Source organism: Lissotriton helveticus, chromosome 3_1 (assembly GCF_964261635.1).
Source record: "Lissotriton helveticus chromosome 3_1, aLisHel1.1, whole genome shotgun sequence".
In the NCBI taxonomy this organism is placed as follows: Eukaryota; Metazoa; Chordata; class Amphibia; order Caudata; family Salamandridae; genus Lissotriton; species Lissotriton helveticus.
The window spans coordinates 541476122-541499405 of NC_136061.1; the positions used below are offsets into that span (position 1 = coordinate 541476122).

The 23284-nt window shown below is 43.9% G+C and overlaps 1 protein-coding gene across 2 annotated transcripts in view; it reads right to left on the reverse strand.

The window, feature by feature from the left end:
• C3_1H2orf66 (chromosome 3_1 C2orf66 homolog) overlaps window positions 1-23284 on the reverse strand; it is a 243413-nt gene that overhangs the window by 54455 nt on the left and 165674 nt on the right. Inside the window, exon 3 of one of the 2 annotated variants that reach the window (XM_078683699.1) lies at window positions 6482-6653. The exons of the other annotated variant lie outside the window; for it this stretch is intronic. The gene's annotated coding sequence lies outside the window, so the exon portion shown is untranslated. Of the gene's footprint in view, window positions 1-6481; window positions 6654-23284 lie in introns of those variants that run through there. 2 annotated transcript variants of the gene reach the window in all.

Here is a 23284-nt window from a genome sequence, read left to right on the forward strand (position 1 = left end):
GATAGCTTGACTCCAGTGGTGTGGAGAGCCTGGGACTCACGTCTGAGCATCCCCAGCACACTCAGGGTGAAATTGCAAAAAAAACAGTTGATGGACAGAATGTAGAACAATGTCATACATTCACCCCAGTACAAGGATCTGGGCCTAAATCCATAGTTTTTTTGCACTCCACACCCCCCTGGGTTAGACACTGGCTATATACAAATCAGCTCTGACCCTGTGCCTCATGGGAACAGTCCAGTCCTAACTACCAAGCCATGTCTTTCCCAGACCGGAATCAAGCATCCAAGGACCGGTTTCTGGCTATCAGCCTTCATCAGCCTGGATAGCTTGACTCCAGTGGTGTGGAGAGCCTGGGACTCACGTCTGAGCATCCCCAGCACACTCAGGGTGAAAAAAGCAAAAAAAACAGTTGATGGACAGAATGTAGAACAATGTCATACATTCACCCCAGTACAAGGATCTGGGCCTAAATCCATCGTTTTTTTGCACTCCACACCACCCTGGGTTAGACACTGGCTATATGCAAATCAGCTCTGACCCTGTGCCTCATGGGAACAGTCCAGCCCGAACTACCAAGCCATGTCTTTCCCAGACCGGAATCAAGCATCCAAGGACCGGTTTCTGGCTATCAGCCTTCATCAGCCTGGATAGCTTGACTCCAGTGGTGTGGAGAGCCTGGGACTCACGTCTGAGCATCCCCAGCACACTCAGGGTGAAATTGCAAAAAACACAGCTGATGGACAGAATGTAGAACAATGTCATACATTCACCCCAGTACAAGGATCTGGGCCTAAATCCATCGTTTTTTTGCACTCCACACCACCCTGGGTTAGACACTGGCTATATGCAAATCAGCTCTGACCCTGTGCCTCATGGGAACAGTCCAGTCCGACCTACCAAGCCATGTCTTTCCCAGACCGGAATCAAGCATCCAAGGACCGGTTTCTGGCTATCAGCCTTCATCAGCCTGGATAGCTTGACTCCAGTGATGTGGAGAGCCTGGGACTCACGTCTGAGCATCCCCAGCACACTCAGGGTGAAATTGCAAAAAACACAGTTGATGGACAGAATGTAGAACAATGTCATACATTCACCCCAGTACAAGGATCTGGGCCTAAATCCATCGTTTTTTTGCACTCCACACCACCCTGGGTTAGACACTGGCTATATGCAAATCAGCTCTGACCCTGTGCCTCATGGGAACAGTCCAGTCCGAACTACCAAGCCATGTCTTTCCCAGACCGGAATCAAGCATCCAAGGACCGGTTTCTGGCTATCAGCCTTCATCAGCCTGGATAGCTTGACTCCAGTGGTGTGGAGAGCCTGGGACTCACGTCTGAGCATGCCCAGCACACTCAGGGTGAAATTGCAAAAAACACAGTTGATGGACAGAATGTAGAACAATGTCATACATTCACCCCAGTACAAGGATCTGGGCCTAAATCCATCGTTTGTTTGCATTCCACACCACCCTGGGTTAGACACTGGCTATATGCAAATCAGCTCTGACCCTGTGCCTCATGGGAACAGTCCAGTCCGAACTACCAAGCCATGTCTTTCCCAGACCGGAATCAAGCATCCAAGGACCGGTTTCTGGCTATCAGCCTTCATCAGTCTGGATAGCTTGACTCCAGTGGTGTGGAGAGCCTGGGACTCACGTCTGAGCACCACACCTTCCCTTGTCTGTCTAAACTATTTCTGGTGGTAGCAACTATACTACTAATTTTGATTGTCTTAGTTTTGTAGTCACTCTTTTGTTGATTTATAATTATTTGCCAAGGGGTACAAGAGTGGCTTGCCGACCCTTTCTCTCTTGTTGATTATGGCTGATTTGCATATAGCCAGTGTCTAACCCAGGGTGGTGTGGAGTGCAAAAAAACGATGGATTTAGGCCCAGATCCTTGTACTGGGGTGAATGTATGACATTGTTCTACATTCTGCCCATCAACTGTGTTTTTTGTGATGCTTATGCAGGCACCTTTAGGAGCCTGGACTTTCAAACAGAGATGGCAATGATAGGGTAACAAATGACGCAGCAGTGGGAAGGGGGGAATGAACGAAAGGGGAGGGGGCAACAAGCAGGGGTGGAAGGGGCATCCAAGGATGCGGGCAGAATGACAGCAGGACAAACGGCAACATGGAAAGGGGAAATGGAACACAAACACATGCATTAGGGAGAAAGTAAAAGAAAGTGCCTTGGGAAGGGCACAGCAGTGGAAGAACACTGGCCGCAGACAGGAAGCTGTAGTTGGTCCATGCTCCACAGAATAGACTAAAATTTGAAGCAGAAGAGGTAGCTGGAGGCATTGCCAAATTAGAAGCAAGGAAATGAGAGTGACGTGGAAGTTAACCAACTGTAGATAATGGGCAGGCTCTAAGCCCCTTTTAAGAATATAGGGCTAGATGTAGGTAATTCTAATTTACCGATTCATAAATACCGAATTTTACCGATTCGGTATTTATGAATCGGTAAATTAGAAGTAGGCAGATGTAGGTACATTTTATTTTACATTTCGGTATTTACCGATTCGGTGAAGGCCATAGGAATCAATGGGCAATACCTATTCGGTATTTACCGAATCGGTGAATACCGAATCCTGCAAGGGTGCAGGGGGTGTCACTTTGACACCCTCTAGCACCCCAAGTACAGGCTTGTGTGACATGTGGCACACATGCATGCCCTAAGGGCATGTCTGTGTGTCACATGGCACAGGTGTGCATGCACAGATGTGCATGCACACCTGAATTCGGTATTTTACCACACAATAGGATTGTGTGGTAAAATACCGACTCTTAAGGGCCTGTGGCACTCTTTAAAGTGCTAGCTACATCTAGAATTAGAGAATAGGAATATTTTCCGATTCGGTAATTTACCGAATCGGTAAATTTACCGAATCGATAAATATACCGATTCTGTAATTTTAAGCCCCCTACATTGCAAAACCCAAATACCGGTCGGTAACGGCCGAATTCGGCCGGGTACCGACCGGTATTAGGGCTCCTACATCTGGCCCTTAGTGAACAGATTTTGCATGCACTCAGCACCAGCGCCATCTGCATCCAAAACTGAAAAACATAAATGCGGATTATCTGGGTCTGACCAAATCTGGGTCCAATTCACAAACCGATTCAAAATTTGCTTTCATAAAGTATCTTCTTCGTTTGCAGCACATTTTGGACTTCACAAAGCATTCCAGTAGCAGTTCTATTAAACTAAAACTGTTGCAGTTTTGCCAGGAATACAGACGTGCATAAACATTTACATTTGGAAATGTAACAGCTGCACATTTACAAACAGGAACATGTAATGCGTAAGCAGATCTGAAATTGCTAATTTATTTCATAATTTTTATGTCATTGTGCAAAATGTTTTTCCCCATGGAGTAGCCCCTTCCTCAAAACCCCCATGAATTTTCAAGGTAATTACTCGCTCCCCCACACCAAAAAATGTATTGACCCCTGCCCTTAGTAGGGAGAAATGGCCAGCGTTTTTAGGGTGGTAAACAGTCTTTCATAGATTTCTGTGAGCCCCAAGCCCCGTGGTAGAAAATTGGTGTGCGGATAATCTGGTTTTTTTTTCCTTTACAAAATATACTTTTGTTTTAAAGTTTGTTTTATAGACATAAAAGCTGTGAAAAAGTTTCACAACCATGTGTTAAACTTTTCCTACTCTGACAGGAACCCCCATGGCAACCGTTCCTGCCAATGTATAGAGATATCCACCTAAAATTTGGTGTAAAAGCTATAAAGTCCTCCGCCACCCTGTCTCGCTTTAGTCCATCTACTAAATCCTAAATCAGGTCCCTGTCTAGAGTGGCACAAATGGTGTCAAGCTTTTGGTGGAAATTCTACACTGAGGCACTGCCAGTGGTTAGACTATTGGCAACCATTCGTTCCATCACCTTTTGGGTGTTTGATTACCAATAGTATGCCTGCAGACCTGAGACTGGCATAGATTTCCAAGCCTACTACTTCCAATGTTTGTGAGTTCTAAAAAGTAGTACATTTGCATCCATTAGTACCTCTATGGGTGCAAATTTGCTATTGTTTTTGGTAAACTGGTCACCAAGGGGCATATGTATGAGGACGTGGGGCAACACAGTGCAGCAAGCAACGTTGTTACGCTAGGTTGTGTCACCTGAAGAGAGCAGAACTGCACCATATCTTCAAATAAATAGTGCAGTTCTGCTCTCTTAGTGAGTTGGCACACATTGGGCTGCCTAGTGCCAACGCGGGGACCCTTCCACCAAGTACAAGGGTGTCTGCGTTTGGTCTGGATAGTTTTTATGCAGGAAGGGTTAGCTTCCTGCACAAAAACTTTACGTGGAGTCTTTTTCCTCTTCTTGAATGCAGCATTCATGCAAAGATGAAATAAAATGGAGAAATATAGATATTTGTCTTCATTACACCAGCCTCAGGCAGGCACACCATTTTGGGGCAAACCCAAGTCTAAATATGGGATTGCATCTAAATTCATAGGTGGATACATGGGAATGCTCATGCACCACCCAAGAAAAGCCTACCTGATGCAAAGTAACGGTGCATTGCATTACATTTTCTTATAAAGCCTAGCAAATCGACATTTGTGTGGGTATGCAAATACCAAAAAGGATTGTCAACTGGGCTGTGCCAAAAAAGTGGCGCAACCAAGATGTACAATCTTTGTAAACCTGGGCCTATATAAATATGGGTTTGCATCAAAATCCATCGGTGGATGGATGGGAATGCCCAATCACTACCTGTGGAAAGAACACAGTAGCATAAATTAACAATTGTGTGTCTTTGTAGAAATACCAAAGAGGAGTCTGGTGCTGGGCTGCATCAAAAAGTGATGCAACCTCAGTGCAAAATCTTTATATATATGTATGCCTTAGTATAATTACATTCCTGATCCAAAAAATGAACAAGTTAAAACCTTTTAGTGCAATCAGGATGACAAGAAAAATCGACACATACATGACAGGCCCGGCTTAGGGCCCTCAGATCTAACTCCAAGTTAAGAAGGTATTTATTTGGGAGGTGTCACACCACAAACACCCCCACTGAAGCTACACCCTGGGAACATTTATAATGTGGGACTATGGACGTGGGTGTTTTGAAAGGAACTAGACATAGCGTGGGAAGCAGCGATATCTTGGCCTGGCACTTTGTCTATGCCAATATCACTGGCTGCAAACCACTAGCTGTATCTATGCAGATGCCAATAAAGCCAAGCTGTCAACCTGAGCCAAAGACTTCAACAGACAAACCACTGGGTCTCTAGAAGGTCGTTGGTGCCCCTTTCTGTCTTATGGTATAGTGTTAAAAAAATGCAGGTTGACACATGACAATTTACTTCATTTTTACATGCATTTAATAGCAATTGTTGTTGAACAGCTTGGTAAAGTTTAACAGTGTGTGTCTATAATGTATTTAGAGTTGAAACAAAGAGCTTTAACATACATAAGAAAAGAGAGTAAATAAATGAAAATGGTACACATTAGATTGTTTTGATGGGCACTCTAAATATTATTACTAATAGTGTAGTGAAATTATTTTTCAAGTCAGAACCAAGGTAGAAATTCTAGCTGACAAATGATGTTTTCGTTCAGCCTGGGCATTGGGTGATTTTTAAACATATATAGTATACATAGAGAAGTACATTTGTGTATCTGTGTACAGTTTGGCTTCTTTTCTTTTTAAACACCTTTTGAATAATCTATGAATACCACATGAAGGTGAATACGGGTATCGAATAACAAATCTACTTCCTACCATATAAAGCAACTGGGGAGCAATAATTGTTCTTAAAGCACACACTTACTTAACATTGTTTACATTCATTTGGATGAACATATCATCCATCTTGGGGCAGTTATGTATTAATAAGAAATCTCTCAAAATACATTATTTAACTTTCCAATCTGAACAATGCCACTGCACCAAATGGATAAATGCTTCAGATGTAGATGTATCTGAGTTTTTATAGCTCCCGAGAACCCTATTTTGATAACATTTCTATAACGTTACAGGTGGTATTTTAGCTCCACACGCTAAATGCTTACAGAAGGCATGCAGTCACACCTGCAATTCCGAGAGAAAAGGCCCAATATCTCATTCATCAAGAAATACTATTACTACTAAATCCATGGAATGATGTAGAGTGTGCTATACACATGCCAAACATATTATGTGTATGTAAAACCAAACAATCACAATTCTCATATCATTTTGTCTGTATGTATATGCGACACAACATAGTGATTAAGCTAATCATGATGTCACTAAAATAGACACTCCGGTGTCTTGAGCACACAATCAGTATTTAGGGGCAGTACCCAAAGGATGTGGCATGCGTTGTGAGCTTAGTTAGCATGCAACTTGTGTACAGACTAGTTCTGATGAGGAGGAGAGCCTGCACAGATACTCCTGTAACTAGAAATTGTGGAGTGAAGGAAGGAAATAATGCTTAAGAATTTTGTCAGAGGCAGTTTTGCATATGATGGCTTTATTGTATGACAGTGGGAAAAGGAAAACTTAAAAAAAAAATTCTAGGGTTGCATGCTCGTGCGTGAGTCCGTTTATTGATTTACTGGCTAGTTTGACACCTTACATATGATTTTCTTTATTTTCCTTTGTAGGATCTCCTTGGTTGTGCCACCAACTCTCATCTGAAAAAGATTTACACCCAGATAAGTAATCATTTCCAACTATGAGGTCACTCGTTTTTACCTTGTCTGTCTGTTCCCACACTCCCTGGTTTCTTCGACACATCACATTATATATAGGAGTATGGTTCCCTGATCTTTCTCTCCCTTTCCATGGGAAATATTATGCTACCATTTTTGCAAAATGGGGCTACTTCACAGTCATTCAAGAACAAATCAAAATCAGGAGATAACTCGTTTGTGCAGTACAAAAAAAACCTATTTGCTTAGTTTCACTGGCTGCTTCTTGAACACAACAATATTTAACACACTAATAAATCCTGGCTTTTCTTCCCTCCTTTGTTTGCCGTGTGAACATGCACTTACACAACAACCAGTATGAGTAAACGTGCCTGGCTCTTGTATAATACCTCCACCATCACCCAGTGTGTACAGAGCTCAGGTACCACTACACTGACAGCCCACTGGGCTAAAGGGAGTTTCAGCAGACTCGCCCAGTTGGCCACAACCATCCTAGGTTGTAGTGGGCTGCACAGCAACCGTTGGTGGCACCCACCACTCCTCGGTTCACAAGTCTTCTTCCTCGTCACCTGTGTCTTCTCAGGTTCCCTGTCCGCCGCTGCCAGGGTTTACCATCTTCATCTACTTCCTTTCACTCTTGAGGAAGCTTCCAACCATCTCCCATTCGGTACACCACATGTTTCCTCTGCGCTCACTGTGTTCCTCCTTTCAAATTACCTTTATGTGCTCCTATCTGGATCTCTTCCTCCTCTATTTTCCTCCTACTAGCCTTTACTGTCTCAGACTCATCCCCCTTCCTCCCATGAGAATTCCTTCTTTACTTTCCCTCTTTCTTATTGTCTCCAGCCGGTCTCCTTCCCAGTCTTTAATCTTTGTTCCTTTTCTTTTTTCAGGTTGTTGCCGCAGTGCGGGCTCTGCAACATTGGATCTCCAGGTAAGTCTCTCTGTGTTACCCTTTGCCCCACATATCCCTTCTGTTACTTTCTTCCCAGGAAGAAAATCATTTCAGGGATATCTGGTTAAGGAATCTGCATTTGTTTGATTTTTCCCTTAGCAGTGGTAAGTGACAAACCTAAAGGGTTGTAATGTTTACAAACATCACATTAGTAGTGCATTATTTCCCTTATTCTTTGCCATCCATTCAAGTAGAACCTGATTGGTATAGAGCTCAGACTCTCTGCATTGCAAATAATACTGAACACTCTCAATGGCCGATTTGGTGGCAAGGCATTCTTTCTCAACCATTGAATAATTATGCTTTCTGCCAGTATACAACTCCGATCTCACCATCCCTTCCTGATCTGGCTGGGACACCACAGCCCCCAAACCCACACCAAATGTATCTGTTTGAAAGATTATTTTTTTCTTAAAATCTGGGGATTGTCGTATGGAGGTTTGTTTTTGTCCACAAGTAAGTCAATGTAGTGGCCCAATGTGAGAATCCTGGAATAAATGGACAATGGCACTTGACAAGTCTTAAAAAGGCTTGCAAATCTTCTTTGGGTTTTTGGAAAGGGCACTTTCATGATGGTGGCGACTTTTTCTTCTTGAGGCTGTACAATTCCCTTACCCAATGAATACCCACGGTAATTTACTTGTTTGGTTCCTAAATGGCTCTTATTTGGGTATATTTTTTTACCTGATTCATTCAAGGAATGTAAGACTGCCTTCAGAAGATCTAACATTTCTTCCCAGGAAATGCTATGTATTACAATATCGTCGATATATGAATTTGCATACTTCCTATATACTTTTAATAGTACATACAAGTTGGATGAGAAGCAATACAATCGAATGGCAAGTACACAAATTTAGCAAACAGAAAAAAGTTGTTGGCAGAGAGTCTTTTTGTGGTTTTATTTCAGGTGTGCTTGGTTTGTATTCATTTGGACTAGCCAACGTGTTTCGCCCAAACAAGGGCTTATTCAGGGCTGTAATGGCATACAATATACATGTGTTTTAAAAAACCGTAGATCAAGGACAACAATATTTGGTGCACGAATTGACAAAGAGTCATAGGTGCGATTGAGAGAGCTAGAGTAGAACAGGGAGAAAGGAGGGAGAGAGAGTGAGTGAGGGAGAAAGAGAAGAGAAAAGGTGAGATTGGGACAAGTGTGATTCCGGGTGTGAGCCCGGGCGGTATGGGCGCAGTAAGAGGAAAAGAAGAGAAGTCGTTGAGAACCCTAGAAGCAAAGGGAGAACCGGTGAGTTTTTGGGCTCTAGGCACCGTGTGTGAATCTCAAGCAACCATGTGACAGTGCTCGGGGTAATATAGAACTGTTCAGCGATTGGCCAGCTTACCGTTTAGAGATGTCGTGTTGCTTGCATCGTTGGTTGTACGTACAGGAAACAGCTGTTAAGGAGCCTATTATGGGAGAGGAAACGATGTTACTGGAGACGGCGGTGGAGGAGGCGTACCAGCAAAGGATCAGGGAGCGTCTGTCAAAACTTATGTTTAAAAGCTGTCTGTATAGTCCAGTCCTTGGAATAATTAGAGCTCTATGGTGTTGTATGTCTGTGGAATAGCAAGGGTCGGAATAAGGCCAGGAGGAAAATGTGCCATCCAGTATACTTGTATAGACAATTTCAATGCGCACAGATTTAAAAATTGCCAAAGTGAAGTAGTCTCCCGTATTGAGACATCTGAGTCATGTGTTGCACCGCTATGGGATCATCAAGAGGAGGAAAACTGTAACACTTGTGAAGTGAAAATCATTAAGAGTGAGCCCCCAGTAACCTCACTGTTAGTCAGGCAGTATAAAAGTGCCCCTGGACGGTGAGAGGAATGGCAAGGCAGTGACTTAGATGAGAACAGAACGCTAATATAAGGGTCTAGCGAAGGGAATATAAAAATAGATCACTGTGTGATGGAAGTAAGCAAAAGAGACTCATGGTTAGCCTCAGTTGGCTATCGGCAACCCCCGTTAATCTCAGTGCTGGTCAGGCAATACAAAATTGCCCCTGGACGGTGAGTAAAGCGACCAGGTGGTGGCTTTGCTGAAATTAGAACTGAAAGGGAGAGTCTAGTGACGGGGCATCTTTGAGCGTGTTAGTTAATTAACAAAGGAAAATAAAGTTTTAAAAAATAGGCAAGACTCTCTAATGGCATTTGGTTATTATGGTGGGTGTGGGGCAGTGAGTGTGGAGCAGTGAGTGCGAGAAAGTGAGGATTAAAATGGGGTGCTTCGTTGGCCCAGTGCCAGTTGAATATCCGATAGCCAGTATCCATCAAATAACGTGCGAGTATGTGAATGGCACTAGACATAACCGAGGCCACAAAGAAAATGCAATAGATGAAGTAATGCATTAGCAACTGCAAGGATAAGAGAAAGGGGACCCTGCATAGTTAGAATAAAAGATAATAATTGTTATCGCGAGTGAAAGGACGAAGAATGCAGCGCGCATACTAAGCCTCCACAATAAGAAGGCTAAGAAACTTACTTGTGTCGGTAGTCGCCGTGGAAAACGTTCGGAGCCGTGTCTGGGATTCGTCCTAACGTCTGCAGGTAGAAGGCATAGTGTGGACTCTCCAAACAAGAACTACTAAGTAACGTAGCCTACGTCAGTCAGATTCCGGGTAATGGAAGACTAGACTGCGTTCTATGTGTGTTAGGTATACTCACTTCCGGTAGTGTAAAATAGGTGAAACGCGAACGTTAAGGACTAGGAAATAACGTGGATGTAAGTAATATTAAGGTTAATTGAGTCGTGTTAGGTGGTAAAATACGAGAACTGGCCAATGGGGTAAAATGGACATTAATGCAGCCTAAAGCCTAAGATTCTTCACGAAGGGTCAGTTTTCGTCAGGTATGTAACATGTGTCCTAGTAGTAGTGAGGTCAGACCTAGCTGTAGGGGAAACCCAAGGTAGTGGGGTAAAAATGTTATCAATGTCCTTGGTGAGTTGGGCGAGATAGGGTAATGTCCGACCCTGAGGAAAGTAATACACTGAAAGTATTTCTAGAATGTAGACGAGAGGAGCCAATCAAAGTGTGATAATGTTACTCGGAGATGTCCAAACGCACCTGCGAATGCAAGAGACAAGACAAGCAACATAGAGAAGACAGTCATGCAGACACAAGAAGGGGTAAAGAACAGTAAAGCACAAACGAGGTCCGAAGAAATAAGCAATTGCACATATTTAAATTCAGAACCTTCAATCGATGCTGGTTACGCTCCGTCGTGTACTCTACAGCAAAGACAATTCTAAGTTTAGCAGATAGACGGTTGGGTATACGTATAGCCCGAAAACTAATTAAATAAATGTTGATTAATTCTAAACAATATACTCCGGCGTATTTTCAGCAAAGTTGTTGTAGAAACTGTAGTATACTGGGATGTAAGCGGGTTTGGATAGGGTTCCTTACATTGACAACATTGTAATCAAAACAGAAACCATATGTGTATGGGCAATGAGGTTACAGTGCCTTACATGCTTAGCCTACTAAAAATGTTAATCCTTATGAATATGAGCAATAGGGTTACAGTTCCTCACATCTAAAGTAGAGCGCAGGAGACATCAACTATTTTAAAGGAACTGGAGATGAAATACGATGTTTTTATCCTGTGGCCTATTAGAAAAACATTTTGCATTAATTAAATGGGTGACACAGTATAGGCATAATAGATGGAGTTATCAGAAAGACAGGAAAAGATTAGTTGTATGGATCATTGTAGGAAATAGTGCATTTCCTTCTCTGTGTTGAGGCCTAGAGTGGAGGAGCATAGGGTGCATATCCATCTGGCTTCGAATTGTCTCAGTGCCAGTGCTCTATCCTCCCCTCATTTGTTGCTCAATGATACATACAACTAATCTTTTCCTGTCTTTCTGTATACTCCATCTATTCTGCCTATACTTGTGTCACACATTTACTTAATGCAATATGTTTTTCTAATAGGCCACAGGATAAAAACATCGTATTTCATCTCCAGTTCCTTTGAAATTGTTGATCTCTCCTGCGCTCTACTTTAGATGTGAGGAACTGTAAGCCTATTACTCATATTCATAAGGTTTTAATTTTTAGTAGGCTAAGGATGTAAGATAATGTAACCTCATTGCCAATACACATATGGTTTCTGTTTTGATTACAATGTTGTCAATGTAAGGAACCCTATCCAAACACGCTTACATCCCAGGGTGTGAGGCACTGTAACTCTATTGCCCACACATCAAACTGGGACAAAATGACATTGATGCTTAGAAAATGTAGTACGGTAACCATATTGCCAAATATTCCAGGCGGCCAATGCATCTGGCTATCGAATGTCGTTGGTATCAATTCCGCGTTGCATGGACACCCTAAACCTATTAATGCACTCCTATGTACCTGTCCCTTTACATGAGTCACATGTATATACCCAGGATTATACTGCAGTTTCTACAACAACTTTGCTAAAAATACGCCGGAGTATATTGTTTACAATTAATCGACATTTATTTAATTAGCTTTCGGGCTATACGTATACCCAACCGTCTATCTGCTAAACTTAGAATTGTCTTTACTGTAAAGTGCACGCCAGAGAGTAACCGGCGTGGATTGAAGAGTCTGAGTTTAAAAATGTGCAATTGCTATTTGTTCTGACCACGTTTGTGCTTTACTGTTCTTTACCCCTTCTTGTTTCTGATGACTCTCTTCTCTTTGTCGCTTGTCTTGTCTCCTGCATTTGCATGTGCGTTTGGACACCTCCGAGTAACGTTATCACACTTTGATTGGCTCCTCTCGTCTACATTCTGGACATACTTTCAGTTTATTACTTTCCTCAGGGTCAGACATTACCCTATCTCGCCCTAACTCACCAAGGACATTGACAACATTTTTCACACAGTACCTTGAGTTTCCCCTACAGCTAGGTCTGACCTCACTACTACTAGGACACATGTTACATGCCTGACGAAAATAGACCCTTCGTGAATAATCTTAGGCTTTAGGCTGCACTAATGTCCATTTTACCCCGTTGGCCAGTTTACGTCTTTTACTACCTAACACGACTCAACTAACCTTAATATTACTTACATCCACATTATTTCCTAGGCCTTACTGTTCGCATTTCACCTATTTTACACTACCGGAAGTGAGTATACCTAACACACATAGAACGCAGTCTAGTCTCCCATTACCCGGAAGTTGACTGATGTAGGCTACGTTACTCAGTAGTTCTTGTTTGGAGAGTCCACACTCTGTCGTCTACCTGCAGACGTTAGGAAGAATCCCAGATACGGTTCCGAATTTTTTCCACGGCGACTACCGACATGAGTACGTTTCTTAGGCTTCTCATTGTAGAGGCTTAGTATGCACGCTGCTTTCTTCGTCCTTTCACTCACAATAACAATTATTAATTGTTCAACGGCAACCTGGCTAAGCGCGCTGCTTTCCTCATCCACTAACTCGCGATAACAATTATTAAGTTTTTAATGGCAGCCTTGTTATCCTTTATTCCAACTTTGCGGGCCCCTTTCTCTTATCCTCGCAGTTGCTTATGCATTACTTCATCTATCGCATTTTCTTTGTGGCCTCAATTATGTCTAGTGCCATTTCACATACTCGCACATTATTTGATGGATACTGGCTATCAGATATTCAACCTGCACTGGGGCCAATGAAGCATCCCGTATTAATCCTCACTTTCTCGCACTCACTGCCCCGCACCCACCATACTAACCAAATGCCATTAGAGAGTCTTGCCTATTTTTTAAAGCTTTATTTTCCTCTGTTAATTAACTAACACGCTTAAAGATGCTCCGTCACTAGACTCTCCCTTTAAGTTCTAATTTCAGCTAAGCCACCACCTGGTGGCTTTACTCACCGTCCAGGGGCATTTTTGTTTTGCCTGACCAACACTGAGGTTAACGGGCATGGCTGATAGCCAACTGAGGCCAACCTTAAGTCTCTGTTGCTTACTTCCGTCACACAGTAATCTATTTTTATATTCCCCTCACTAGACCCTTATATTAGGGTTCTGTTCTCACCTAAGTCACCGCCTTGCCATTCATCTCACCGTCCAGGAGCACTTTTATAGTGCCTCACTAACACTGAGGTTACTGGGGGCTCACTCTTAATGATTCTCACTCCACACGTGTTACAGTTTTCCTCCTCTTGATGATCACATAGTGGTGTAACACATGACCCAGATGTTTCAATACAGGGAGACTACTTTTCTTTAGCAATTTTTAAATCTGCACGCATTGACTTTGTCGATACAAGTATACTGGATGGCACATTTTCCTCCTTGTCTTATTCCGACCCTTGCTATTCCACAGACATACATCACCACAGAGCACTAATTATTCCAAGGACTGAACTATACAGGCGGCTTTTAAAGGTAAGTTTTGACAGACGCTCCCTTATCCTTTGCTGGCGCACCTCCTCCACCGCTGTCTCCACTGACATAGCTTCCTCTCGCATAATAGGTTCCTTATCAGCCATTTCTTTTACGTGCAACCAACGATGCAAGCAACACAACATCTCTAATCGGTAAGCTGGCCAACCGCTGAACAGTTCTATATTCCCCCGAGCACTGTCACATGGTTGCTTGAGATTCACACACGGTACCTATAGACCAAAAACCCACCGGTTCTCCCTTTGCTTCTAGAGTTCTCAACGACTTCTCTTCTTTTCCTCTTACTGTGCACATACCGCCCAGGCTCACACCCGGAATCACACTTGTCTCAATCTCACCTTTTCTCTTCTCTTTCTCCCTCACTCTCCCCCCTCCTTTCTCCCTGTTCTACTCTAGCTCTCTCAATCGCTCCTATGACTCTTTGTCAACTCGTGCACCAAATACTGTGGTCTTTGATCTATGGTTTTTTAAACCACTTGTATATTGTATGCCATTACAGCCCTGAAGAAGCCCTTGTTTGGGTGAATCGCGTTGGCTGTTCCAAATGAATACAAACCAAGCACACCTGAAATAATGCCACAAAAAAGACTCTCTGACAACTACTTTTTTCTGTTTGTTAAATCTGTTTACTTGCCATTCGATCGTATTGCCTCTTATCCAACCTGTATATATGTTTATATTTATGATCAAGGGGCAGCTGATCATTTGAGGCGGGCAATAATACTATACCACGTGACTGATCCAGGTAGTGCAGTCTTCTACGACCTGGCTGCTTTTCTTCTTTGTGAATTGACTTTTAATAGTATATTCATCATTTGTTGAAAGGTAGCAAGTGCCCCATGCAACCTGAAACGCAAACCAGTAAACTGGAAAAAGTCCACAGGGGTTGAAAAAGCTGTATTTTCGTTGTACGGTTTAGGAGAATCTGCCAATAGCCTTTACATAAATCTAGGGTGCTAATGAATTGGGCATGCCCCAGTCTTTCTATCATTTCATCTATTTGAGGGATAGGATAAATATCAAGTTTAGATATATTATTCATCTCTCACAAGTGTATACAAAAAGACAGTGTCTCATCAGGTTTCTGTACTAAAACCATAGGCGAGTTCCATTCACTTGAAGATGGTTCAATTACCCCCAGGTTTAACATGTTTCATACTTTCTCTTCAATCACTCGTGTTCAGGATTCCGAGATTCTATAAGATTTTAACCTTATCACTTTCCCTGGATCAGTTTGCATAGAATGTTGAATTACATTGGTTTGGCCCAGGCTTAAGGAATATTCCAAAGCATGAACTTAAACTTTGGTATAACTCCTGTCATTTGCTATGATCTAAACACGGAACTATACAGTTCAATTCTTCTATATCCGTTCTCGACCCTCCTATATATAATATGGGCGGGGTTACTTCCCAATGTGGTCCCTCCCATTTTAGAGATTCACATGATGTACTTGAGTTTTCTTCCTTACTTTATTGACTTCGATTTGTAGGTAACGAGAGTCACCATTTCTGTTATTTTATAGACCCCCTGCCTCTCACTCATCATTTTATTTTCTGCAGGTGGGAGAAAAAGTAGCGCATACTTACCTGGTTGAAATGCTTTCATTTTAGCCTTCATATCATGTTAATCTTTCTGTATTTGTTGATGCTGTTATACATTTTGCCCCATGATTTATCATAACCGGGTTTTTAACTGATTTACATATTCTAAGATAGTTATATTCTCGTTTGCTTCATTTTTCCAAGCTTCCCTCGCGATACCTAGTAGAGTTCTGAGTTTCCTCCCGAACAATATCCTAAAGATAGCATGTCCTGTACTGCTCTGTTCTTTACAGTGAATGGTGAATAAAGCCAAGGGAAACATCTGGTCCCATTGCTTTGCTTCCATTCCCAACAATTGTTTTAGTGGTGCAAAACCAGATTTACTCAAATAGCGTGATCTGGTCTTGCCCCAAGTCCTAACACCCAGACAAAAACAGGATCAAGGAAAGCTTCAAGCGTTATATCGCCTGATTTAGGCAGATATAACGTTTGCTTTAACCTAAAGCTCACATATTAAATGTCCGATCCTTGCACTGATATCTACACTGGTACTGGAGAGCGTACATCCAGTTCAAAACTTCCACTAGACAATGCAGAGTGCAGACTCACCTTTGTGCCACATTAGAAGGCTGTCCATGATGCAGAACTACCAGATTTCGCATGAATGCCACCAATCACTTCATCTGCAGGCAGCTCATATTAAATCTGGTCTTGTACTATTTGCTTTCCTTCGTGCAATGTAATGCTGCAATTTTTCACATGTGCTCTCTTGCATGAAGGGCAGTAAATCTAGGCCTCTGTGTTCTCCATTGGAGGCCTGCGCTAAGGGAAAAGGGGTTGAGTGTTCAGAACAGTGCAAATTTGTAATTGTGGATTGAATGGCGTAGAGTTAGTTATCATGTATTTTTGATGGCCGTTTGGTGAATGTGGAGGTGAAAGGGTTTGCCACAGCGCTGATGCAGTGTTGTGAAGGGTATTTATTAATGGTGCATTTTTATGGGTTTCTTGACTCCCCTCACTCTCAATATTTCTAATATAGATAGGTTTACATTGCTATTCCCTGTATTAGTATCACATCACTCTTGGGACTGAAAGGTGCACGAAACGGAGGAATGATTAAGGTCTGTACGGGCAGTGGATTCTAAGAAAGTCTCTAGGCCTGCTATTTTGATGAGTTTATATAGGTAGGGCGCACAGAAGGTTTGACCAGGACCAAAGGAATGTGACATGGGACCATAAGACAGTTTTCTACCGTTAGGTTATTGTGGTTGTCCCTTAAGGGAAGAACATTGTGTCATAAGTGTGGCCCATTACGTGAGTGGGCTATATGGTTAGAAGTCTGGACCTAAACCAAGAGCTGCTGGTCTAGGACTCCAAAATTATTCATGAGAAATTTTGTGGTGGGTTTGTTTGCTTTATGAAAGCAGTAATTGAGTAAAGCTAGAGTGGTAAGTCAAAGTTAATGGACGAAGAATGTCTCAAAATTATCAGTGCACTAGTGAAGGAGAGTCTGCTGTTTAACCGCAGTGGTTTGCATCAGGGTGTATACAAGTTGGTATGCACTTTTATGTCTATGATTAACTCCCCACCTCAAAAGACTCTCTCGTGTAAAGGTTCTTCACTTAATCTCTTACCTACTAGGGTTTTATGTAAATGAAGACAGCAGGCATTGCGATCCTACATGAAGTGTGGGACTTTGCTTGAGTGAAGATTGTGAATGAGGGAGAGATATTTGGACGCTGCGTGGACTTTAAATATTAGGCAGGTACAGTCTCCAAGGGTTGATTAACGTTTACTGCCTGATTTGTGTGGATGGTTTTGTATGATTAGTAAAGTTTATTTTGGTGTTTCGTGAGTGGTGGGCTGGGTGGCAGTTATTGGTGGGCATTGTATTATGTGCTGTTTTTCTTATGGTGAGATGGTATTCTGAGGTGCATTATTCCTTGCTCCTATTGTTGATGTGGCAAATCTATGCACTGCTGATCGGCCTTTCTTTACATACTCCCATTTTAGGCTTAGTTTTATGCTTAAGTGTGCTCTGCTCTGCTGGGTGTATGCTTAAATTTCTATGAGAATAGAATTCCATATGATTAATCACACCACAAAAAACAGCCAATAATTATACATGCTGCAATCCCGCAAATGTATTCAACGAAGAGAAACTTCACAGGACAACTGAAAACAACGGTTCCCTGTTCTCTTCATGCATTCTCTGTAAGCGCATTGAAATAAGCAGTAAAAGTGACAGGCACTGGCAAGCACTAGCCCTGATGAACATCCCCAGAGCAAAAAGTACATAGAGGTCGAAACGCTTAGACCGTACCTTCAAGAAGGAGGCCTCAACTGACTTTATCGCACCTGGACTTCAGATCAGAGGTGCATTTAAAATGTAAAATCTCTAGGACCCTCTTGCAGCCCATTCTGATACACAACAAATACCACTACCTGAGTAACACATTTACATGACACTAAAAAAAGGAAAAGGTGTGGCTAAATGTGACTTTGCCATTTAAAACATTCACTAGTTCTCCTAGTGCACACACTTCTAGTTCTTAGTCTCTCGCCCTGAGAGATCCCAGATCCCCAAACAACTCCGATGCACAGCCCCCCCCCCGCTAACCCTCACTCCACTAGTTCATATCGTCCCCCTTAGTGAAGAAAACTATCACCTCTAACGGGACCCCAACCCCCCTCCCTCCCTAGCCTTCCCACAGTCGAACTCTAGACCTGACCCAGCTCCCCCCCTGTTAACCTCCCCAGTAGGGACTCATCCCAAAGCCCCTCACACTCAGGGCCCAGCTCCGCCCACCCTCCCCCTCACTCAAGCTGACGCAACGCCTTGACCTTCTAGAAGCGCATATCGCTACCCTGATTCATGGCCTGAAGTAAACCTTATCCTCCTTAGGGAAACTCCATCTGCCCTCCCCTCACTCTGCAACACCCCGCAGCCCTCCGCCTCTCATTAGGAATGACTCACCGCACCCTAACCGGTCCCTGCCCCCCCCCAGGTTCCCGGCCTCCACTCACTAAACCCCGGACTGAGTCGTGAGCAGACAATCCCAGAAGAACTATTCCCACCCTCTCCCCCCAGTAAGTGATCACACTCGTCTCATCATACAGGCTCCCCTCTAACCAGCTAGCTCAGGCTCCACACCTTAACTCTACTCCCATCTCCTCGATCCAAGTCATAACTGGAGTGGGAAGGGACCCGCCCCCCCGAAGAGCATCTAGACCCCCAACGTATCTATCCTCCATACCCAGAGCCAAGCCTGACAATCTGAAATCAAAAGAAGACCCTCCCATTAACTGTATGCTTATCAACAGCCGGTCCGCCGTCAAACATGCAACGGAAATAGCTGAAGTCATCTTCTCACATGACCTGGATGTAGCTTTCATCACGGAAACGTGGCTAAACACCCTGTCCCACCCCATTCTGGACATGCTAGTGCCGCCCGGTTTCTCAATAATCCACAAAATCAGGCCCAAACACAAAGGTGGCGGCATAGCAATTATTCACAAAAGTGACCTCTCCATCTCAGAAACCCCCGCCTGCCTGTATAACTCCTTCGAATGCCTATCGGTCAACTTCAAATCGCCCACTCAGGGTTCACTTCAATGCCATCTCCTATATCATCCTCCAGGCAATTCCAACAAATTTGGAGCTCAGTTGTCGGATCTGATCACCCAATCCGCACTCAACAGCGACTACAGAATAATTCTGGGCGACCTCAACCTAAGATGGAAAGAAACAAAAAACCCGCTCATTCAATCGCTCAAAACCCTCCTGCAAGACAATGATATGATCCAACACTGTTGAGAGGAAAGGCACTATAGAGGAGCGATCCTAGATGCAATCATTGCGGACAAAAATGCAATCACGATTGACTACATCATCCCGGTGGACTGGTCAGACCATCACATCATTCTTTTTCATATCAACCGTCCGGCCCTATCCCTCCCACCCTCTCAAACCTCTCCTAAATGGGTCAGGAACACAATCAGAGTCCCCCAAGACAAGCTAAAAAAAGGACTTAGCTCAATCCTCCACAACACGACGGAGCTCCTCTCAACCACGGAACTCACCTCGCTCTACCATTCCAACTTGGAGCTCACCCTGGATCAGCTGGCACCTCTGAAACTAAAAAAACCCAGAAGCATCCCCTATAGGTCTTGGTTCTCCACAGACATTAATGAGGAAAGAAGACACCTAAGATCCCTGGAAAGAACCTGGAGGAACAACCCCACCTCCCTCCACCGGGATCAACTTAAGGCAGCACGCAAAACTACTGTAATCAGATCAAGAGCAAAAAGTCATCCTTCTTCTGTTCTGCTTTAGATAATGCTAAAAACCGCCCCAAAGAACTCTTTAACATCATCAGGAGTCAAACCTCCAATCCAGTGACAGCCAACATAGTGGCGTCCAAAACACATTGTGACAACTTTGCATGCTTTTTCAATAAAAAAATCGCCACGATTGATCATACATTCAGCTCTAAGCCCTCCTCCCGCGCAGAGACCCTGACTTCAGCAACTAACCACAACACCCCAGTAACATCGTCTACCCACTGGTCATCCTTCTGTCCCGTCCAGGATGAAGTGATAAGCAATCTAATCGCCTCCGCTAAACCCTCGTCACACTCCCTTGATCAGCTACCCTCGAGACTGACCAAAGACCTTGTCTGGCAAGAATGGCCAGCCCCCTGACCATTGAAGTTTGAGATGAACAGGCCAATATCTCATAGCCCCTAATATTTAATAGATTTTTACTAACCCATGGCAAGTGTGTTTCTTGCACACAAAGAATGTCCAGGTTATTATATCTGGCAAAGTGACCCAGTCTCTGGCGCTTTCTCCAATCATTTAGTCCAGCAACATTGATGGAGCAGATTTTAATGTGTGGCTTTCCCTGATAATATAAAGGACAAACTCTTGATTTATCAATTATTGTTGTTGAGGCTCTCTGACTGAAACCAAAAACCTCTTTATACCAAAACATCTCATTTTTTACTTTTTCCTCCCTCCCCTCCCTCACCCTCTCTTCCCACCATTCTCCCACCCACCCCCCACACCATTCCTCCCTTGCCACCCCCAGCACCACCCACCACCCACACACCCACTCAAGTAAGGCGCCCAGACCTAGTCTGTGCACGTGATGGAGAGTCGATTAAAGCGGTGGAGATGAAGTTTCTCAAAGTCGTTCATAAGATCCATGCCCTGGATATAGAAAAAAGAACTGGCGATGATTAACTTAGCAGCTAAATGCCATAGGATAACCACACACCACATTTCATACAGCTGACAACCATGCAGAGAAAACAATACATTTAACCTGTTAACAGTCTTACCGAGGCTCATCAATATGCCAATGCAAATACTATTCAAAAAAGAAAGAAAACAAAAGGAATGGGCTGTTTCGACACACTCATGCCCCTTGAGAGTCCAAATATTCTTTAGCTTTCACCTCCGACGTGAAGTACAATGTTCTGCCAGCATTGATTATTTTCAGCTGCGCCGGGTTAATCAAGTAAGCCTGCATCTTTTTAGCTTGAAAAGGTAAAATCAGCTGTCTCAGCCTCCATTGCCTCTCAACTGTTATATGGCAGAAGTCGGGCCTGACAAAAAACGATATCTCCCCAACGGTTTTTCTTGAGTCTGGTCTTGCTTTTTCCGATATCGCTTGTCTCAATAAAAAGTTGCCCAAGAATATCAATATCGCTCTAGGCTTGTCCCCTTCCTTTGTATGTTTTTTTGGCTTAAAAGGGGTGCGGTGTGCCCGCTGTATTTCCTCAGCCCAGTTCCAGCCTGGTAAATCTACAAATGCCTGCTCGAAGAGCCTGATGACAAATGCTCTCGCATCCGACCCTTCTGCCCCCTCCTGTACCCCTAGCACTCGGAGGTTATTCCGCCTTTGCCGGTTCTCCAAATCTTCCAGCTTCCATTGGATATCCGTTAATTGAGCACTTTGGGTATTCACCTTAGTTATGGCCGCCGCTGACTCCGTCTCCGTTGCGACCACTCTTTCTTCTAAGTTTGACACTCGGTCGCCTAAGTTGACACACACTTTGGACAGTTTTCTTACAGCGCCTTGCATTTTTCTAACAGCAGCCTGCGCCTTACGGCTGTCCTGACGAGTTTCTTCCCTGTGTGCAAGGATCTCCTTGTGTATCACCTCTAAGAGAGACATCTGTGCAGCTTCCCCGTGTGGGCTCCCAAGTAATGGAGTGGCTGACAAGTGGTCCCAGCTAAGCTCCTGGATTTTAATCCCAGCAGGTGGTCTAGCTGCGGATATATGAGAATTTTCTGGCTCACTTTCTGTATCCAAGTTACTTCCTTCCTGTACCGAACTATCATCCTCCGACCACTCACCACCTTCTGAAACAGAAAAGAAGCATTCGCTAGGGGTTTTTTCCTTGTCCTCATCAGTTAATTTTCCATGGCCAGGGTAGTTCACCATATTATCCAAGACACCCTCTTGAGATACTGCAGATTCCATTTTATCTTTTGTTCTCTCATTTGAGGCTACACTTACAGTCTCTGAGTTTTCCCCTGCCTCCTCCTGGGCCTCTATTGCTTCATTCTTTGATACCAGATCGTAAGATTGCCCAGCAGTCTTTAGATTAGTCTCTATTGCGCTGTAGAGAGGCTCAGCAATTAGTTCTGGTAGTGAGGGAGGTGTGGCTACCCCCTCCCCTCAGCATCCACTCCTGCTATAGCCTCTACAGCCGTTTTTTCCTGCTCCTTCTCCACAGACAGCGCGCCAGTTTTAGAGTCCTTTTCTTTACCCATTTTAACTAACATATTGATAATAGGGGTAACAGCAGGCTTAACTTTGCTCCCGAGTTGATGTTTCCTTACCGGGGGCGTCTGCTTCATCTGCTGGGCATCTTCTTCATCGGCCTCTGCTGCAGCTTCGGCAGCGGCTTTCCTTTTCGCGGCTGCTTTGAAGTCGTATTTAATTTTGGCGCCATGACTCCTTTCCGATCTTTCCAGCTAGCCCCTTGGTTTCGCGAGTCTCTTGTCGATGCGGGGATCTCCTGCCTGCTCCGCAGGCTTCGCGGACTTCGTATCGCCGTGCTCCTCCCCTCCGCATAGGCTTTGCCTCCCACTGCCAATGCTCTCACCGCTAGCGTTAGCTCCCGGAGCAATCGTCCAATGGGTCCGCGGCAGGTAAGAGGCAGGACCATGAGTCGCTCGCTAATCTCCGGTCTGCCGGTCTGCCGACCCCTCCGCTCTCCGCCTTCTGCCTTGCCTGCTGGCTCAGAAAAAAAAAGCTTTTAAAAATGTTTTATGGAGAGATTATACGCAGATTGCCGATTTGTGCGGTTTTCCATGCAGCATTTACGGCCAGAACCAGGGTTACTCGCTCATCTCCACCGCTTCATCGCACACAGCCATTCTACACAGCCGCCATCTTGCCTCCCCTCAACCATTTGCCCCTCCCCTCAACCATCTAGGTGGGGCAAAGAGAGTGAAGGCGGATAGCTCAGGAAGATGGGTGATAGCAGAACTGACCCTGGGATATACGCTGTGTACAGTGTATGGCTCAAACTACAATGACCCGGAAGTCTTTGATATCCTAGAGGAAGAGCTAGCAGAATGGCCGACGCCGATCATAATGTGTGGGGACATGAATATCTCGGTCGATTGGAATATGTTAGGTAGCTACTCAGGATCTAAGCCAAAAGTGTTTAGGGCGCTGACTTCACTTATGAGATCGCATGGGCTTGAGGAT